At 42.6% G+C, this 6,000-nt stretch overlaps 1 non-coding gene across 1 annotated transcript; it reads left to right on the forward strand.

Annotated features, from left to right (window-relative positions):
• Window positions 1-5,729: 5,729 nt before the first annotated feature.
• LOC118760454 (small nucleolar RNA SNORA70) lies at window positions 5,730-5,863 on the forward strand. Its single transcript, XR_004996795.2, has one exon. It is a non-coding gene; the product is annotated as a small nucleolar RNA SNORA70 (small nucleolar RNA).
• The last annotated feature ends 137 nt before the right edge of the window (window positions 5,864-6,000 follow it).

Below are 6,000 nucleotides of genomic sequence, written 5' to 3' on the forward strand. Positions count from 1 at the left end.
TTTATCTGTGAGCTTTGGATAAGTATAAATACTCTTTCAGAGTGTTATTCAAATGAAATGAGACAGTCTACATAAAAAGCCCAGCAGAACATCTGCCAACCTCTGGTGGCCCTAGAACTGTGGCCTAGCCTTCAGTGTAGACTTCAGAACACTGGAGACAAATTACACAAAAGTTTGGAGTTGCTAAACAGCAAGAACACGGCAGCTCATACAGTACAGGAGCTTGCTGCTACAGTCAGTGCTCTTCAAATGACATGAAGTCCTAGCCACAAGAATTCCAACGACACAACAGAAGACATACAAGGATTATTGCATGTCTTGTGCCCATGAGTGCACACATACACACACAAGCCCAAGCAAGCAAAGATGTCATTCAATCAGATTAAAGCTATAAATCACCTATAGATACAGGGTAGGAAAGTAAATTTAAAAACTAACATGGGCCCAGCATTGTGGCACAGGTTGTGCTGCCACCTGAAATGCTAGCATCATGTATCAGAGCACAGGTTTGAGACCCGGCTGCTCCACTTCAGATCTAGCTTCCTGCTATAATTCACCTGGGAAGGAGTGTGGAGATGGCTCAGAACCTTGGACCCCTGCCACCCATATGGGACACCTGTATGAAGTTTCAGGCTGCTGCTGACTCGGGTTTGGCCAAGTCACAGAATGTGCAGCCATTTGGGAAGTAATTCAGTGGATGGAAGATTAATACATCTCTCTCCTTCTGCCTCTTCCTTCTTCTTTCCCTTCCTCTCTCCTTCCCTATCTCATTCTGCATAATAAATAAACAAATGATGCATAAGTAAATAAATAAATAAATATTTTTTAAAAGAGATGAACTGGGGCTGGTATTCTAGCAATAGTGGATAAAGGTACTGTCTGCCATGCCAGATCCCATATGGGAGTCAACTCATGTACCAGCTTCTCTTCTCTATTCCAAGTCCAGCTCCCTGCTCATGTATTGTGTAAAGCAATGGAAGATGGCTCAAATATTTTTGCTTCTGCTAGCCAAGTGGGAGATCTGGAAGAAGCTCTCGACTTTGGCCACATTCAACTTCCAAATTCAAGTGCATCTGACCAAAACAGACTTCCCTAAGAGATATTCTAAAGCAATTTTTAAAAAGTATCACTATGTATCAGAGGAGATATTCTAAAGCAGTTCAGCAAAAGTATCACTATGTATCAGATACATCCTATAATAGAGACATAAACAACTTCCAAATTCAAATGCATTAGATGAAAACAGACTTCCCTAAAAGCAATTCAACAAAAGTATCACTATGTATCAGATATATCCGATAACAGAGACATAAACAAATATTGGTTTCTTAGAACAGTGAGGGGTACAACTCTAATATTAGTATAAAATGTAACAGGTGATTTAATAAAGGTAAATACAAAATACTTGTTAGAGACTAAATGTCTATGTCCCTATAAAATTCATAATGCTGAAGATATTTGGAGATTTGGCTAGAACTATAAGAAACAAATGTTTATCATTTAAGCCACCAACTCTGTGATAGTTTGTTACAGCAGCCTGAGCTAAGAAATTATATCACGGGGAAATAATTCAAAGTCAGTAATCAACTCAGGGACAGGAAGGCTTTAAAAAGGAGGACCCAGCGCGATAGCATAGCAGTTAAAGTCCTTGCCTTGAAAGCACTGGGATCCCATAAGGACACCGGGTCTTAATCCCTGTGGCCCTGCTTCCCATCCAGCTCCCTGCTTGTGGTCTGGGAAAACAGTCGAGAACGGCCCAAAGCCTTGGGAACCTGCACCCGTGTGGAAGACCTGAAAGAAGCTCCTGGCTCCTGGCTCCTGGCTTCAGATTGGCTCAGCTCCAGCTGTTGAGGCTACTTGGGGAGTGAATCATCAGACGGAAGATCTTCTTCTCTGTCTCTTCTCCTCTCTGTATATCTGCCTTTCTAATAAAAATAATTTTTTTAAAGGAGCTAATATTTGACCCAGATTTAAACAATGAGGTCCCCACCTAGACAGGGAGCTCGAGCTGTCTAGGTTATATAGGCTAAGCCTCAGTAAAGGTGTGAACCTGAAGAGTTCAGGCACATCCAGGCACTTGGAGTTTGGAGCATAAAGGACATGTTGAGGAGGATTATAACGGGGCTGAAATGCTAGGTTGGAGCAAGGCTGGTAGGACAGAGAAACAAAAAGATGTCGGCTTCAAGGGTGAGTTTAAGCAAGCAGAAAAGTGGGTAGGGTAAGCAATGTTGGTGCAGTTCTCTTCATTTTACAGCCCCGCAGATTAGTTTAGTGACTTACTAGTGACTTAAGTAGTGATAAATGAACTAGTAAGCAGGTGGACTGTCCCTTTGTATGTTGCCTGAAATGTCATCAAGTTTCTCAGATCACACTGAAAAGCATTTTTAAAAAAAGTGAAGGGAAACAGAACGAACACAGGCTTTGGAGTATACAAAGCTGGGCTTCTATACCAGCCTACTCAACATCTCCAAGCCTCAGTCTCCTTCCTTGCAAAATGCCTGTAAATGCAATTACTTGCAGAGGACTCAAATGTCAGCTTGTATATACAAAGCCTGAAGCAGGATATGTACTCAGTAAATGGTCTTATTTGCCTTCTCTTCCTCAAATCCAAATCTATTTTCTGTCTCATCCTTCAAAATTCAGCCAAGCAGCAATAAAATGAAATTGAGTGCACCCACCCTTAACTTCGCTGTGAAAACCACTTACTCCATTTTTATTATTCATGCCTCATACAACTTTTTTTTTTTTTTTTAGAGATGGACCAAGACTCATGCCCTGAAACCTTTACCCTTCCAAAGGAAAGAACACCAAATAGGCGAAAAACTTCAGCTGATAGCACGGTAGGCTAACTGAACCTTCAGAGAAAGGTTTCTCAGATGATAGCCATATACTACATTTATTATCCTATATACTAATCACTTGCTTTGCGGGAAATATACTTAAGAAAACTAATTCTCTTGCCTCTGGGAGGACGGGGTGGGTTGGGGACTGGGCCTTTGATGTGATGGCTCAGTGGCTAAATCCTTGCCTTGAACAAACCAGGATCCCATATGGGCACCAGTTCTAATCCCAGCAGCTCCACTTCCCATCCAGCTCCCTGCCTGTGCCTGAGAAAGCAGTAGAGGACAGCCCAATGCATTAGGACCCTGCACCTGTGTGGGAGACCTAGAAGCAGCTCCTGGCTTCAGATTAGTTCAGCTCCAGCTGCTGTGGCCATTTGGGGAGTGAACCAATGAATGGAAGGTCTTTCTCTCTTCTCTATAAAAAGCTGCCTTTCCAAGAAAAATAAATATGTCTTCAGGAGAAAATCAGGTTACAGACAGCAAAGCACAGGGGAGAGAAGACCAACTGGTATCAATAAAAACAGCCCTGGGCTGGCCAGGATGCGGGGGTCCAGTTCTGGCCCTACCACAACCTGGCTGGGTGACACAGGACAACCTCAGCCCGTTTCCTCATCTAATGAAATGCAGCAATGGGAGTAGAGTCTCCTTCCTATTTAAAGTATAGTCAAAGTCAAGCATCACCCGGGAGTTTGAGAGCAATTAAAAGTCCTTAGGCCACAAGCTAGGCCTACCAAATTGCAATCTGTGAATTAACAACATTTTGGGATGGTTGAAGAGACACTGTGCTAGAGTTTGTTCCACCTCTGACATTCAAGGAGCTAAGAGGGATAACAAGGAGAGCAAGAGCACCTTTCTATCCTCCATAGCCTTCCACCTGCGGTTCATCGGACGCCCTTGAATTAGCATTCTCTAACTCATCTGTTCCTACAGCACTTAGAAATGAAATCTATGCTGCACCCTTTCACTTGCAAAAGGCTTTTTGTAAAAGTCCTCTGGTCCAGACACATTTACTAGTTGCTTTGTCTCAAAGCTGCGACCTAGTCTAGTTTCCTCCGATTTCTCTCCAACGCACACTCTCTTTCCTCCTTCTTCATCCAGGGCTCATTCTGCTGATGCACACAATGCCACAGAGGTTTGCCCCGCAGGGATGCCACGCATCCACGGAAGAGAACACAGCAGGTAACGAGGAACTCCAGTGATGTTTAAGAACCCGCCGGCAGGCAACGGAGCTGGACATTCCACCAGGCAGCAAGCACAAGCCCAAAGGTGCCTACCTCACACGGAGACAGAGAACAGAACAGGAAAAACCAGGGACGCAGCCTTATGCCAGCAGAGACCAGGCTACTAAAGGAGCTCTGCTTAGCGACCCAAGTAGGGTCTCGACCTGGCTGGTGCTCTATCCAATTAGCCCTACAACCCCAGAAGGGAGCACAGTGCTGATTGGCCAGGAAGGGACCAATCAGCGTGCAGAGCTGCGAGGGGCGCCAACCTAACAAGGAGGAGCTGGAGCTAGGGAACTGTGCGACTAATGGGGGTAATTTTGAGCGCAATTTCTGGACCAAGCTGGGCTGACAGGCGGAGAATACTGGGTCTTTCTAAAAACACGTTTTCATTTAAATACGCCTGCTAAAGAGTGGCCAGGGGGTGGGGAAGGTGAGGGGAGAAGCACCTATAATAGTGCATTCAGACTAATTTAAACATTAGGATTAACAGCCCTCAGAGAATTAACATTAACACCTGTAGTCTTCACAAACAGCCTACTTGACGGGAGCAGGGCAGAAGTAATTCCTGTTTTATGAATGAACATTTAGAATGCCCAGAGCCAACACAAGTTAGCATTAATTCAGCACTAGGTCTGGGTTACTTGCTGTGATTTTTTTTCTTAATTTCTAAAAATACAATTCAAAAAGATAGGTTCTTTTTTTAATGCCATTTTATAGCTGACAGTTGTAGCTTGATAACTTCCCAGCATCACAAAGTTACATTGTAGCAAGGATGCTATTGCAACCCAGATGTTCCCATTTATTTCATTCATACATTTCTTCAGTTGTTTAATATTTAATGAGCACCTGCTTCATGCTAGGAACTAAAATTTTTATACTTTTCTAATACATATGTATATGTCTTTATATTAAATTTGTAAAATTTAAACTAAATATAAATGTATTGCATATGATACATCCATACATATGTGGAATTGACATGGTTTGCAGCATTTATCACCCTGCCCCATCCTCTGAAGAATGAGAGAAAATGGAAACAACAGGGATAAAATCTAGGACTTCCTACATATGTAGCAGGTACTGTACCACTCCTATCTTTATTATTAGCCGAGTCCCCTAGGCTCTCACAGCCTCTATATTAAAGGTATGATGTCCATACGATTTCAGGTCCCATTCTAATTTTAATTCCCCCCAGTTATTATATCGATTGATAATGTAAAACTGGCTCATCTCCAAATTCAGAAATCCAAATTGGTATTGCACATTGCCACTTAGACATCTCATAGATACCTCAGACTTAACACAGAACAGTAGAAATCTTGTCACTTTCCACAACCTAATCCTTCTCCAATAGCCTCCATTGCACACACTGATATCACACTGAATCTGTTAATCAAGTCAGAAATCTGGGTAACATCTTTGACCCAAACTCTTTTCCGTCACCTTACCTGCCTATATGCAATCCAGCAAACACTGCTGAGTCTACCTCAAAACCTATCTTATGTCCAGCCAATAATTTCCAGCTCAACTGTCATTTAGTCTCTTGTTTGTCTCATTGTCAAAAGCCTCTAAACTGATTTCCCCTTTTCAATCTGACCTTTTTCCAATACGAATACATTACAACAACATAAGCAGTGCTTTTTTTCTTCCAAAGGAAATAAGTCCACAGCCAATGAAGCTCACTAGGCTCCTTTCCTTTCGGTGCTTGGTGTGCAATAGCCACAAACAGCAGCAGCCTCAGTGATGTACATAATTTGTTGCTTGTATAGGTTACCAGAAGGGGCCTTGGATACAAAATGGTAAACTAGAAAACAGGGAGCGAGGAAGGGGAAGGAGGAATCCCTATACCTCCAAAACTGTACGAAGGGAAATAATAATAAACTGTTCAAAAGATTTTTAAATGTCCTAACAATATTCTGTGAACAAGGAACCCA

This window comes from Ochotona princeps, chromosome X, assembly GCF_030435755.1.
Source record: "Ochotona princeps isolate mOchPri1 chromosome X, mOchPri1.hap1, whole genome shotgun sequence".
NCBI classification, from domain to species: domain Eukaryota; kingdom Metazoa; phylum Chordata; class Mammalia; order Lagomorpha; family Ochotonidae; genus Ochotona; species Ochotona princeps.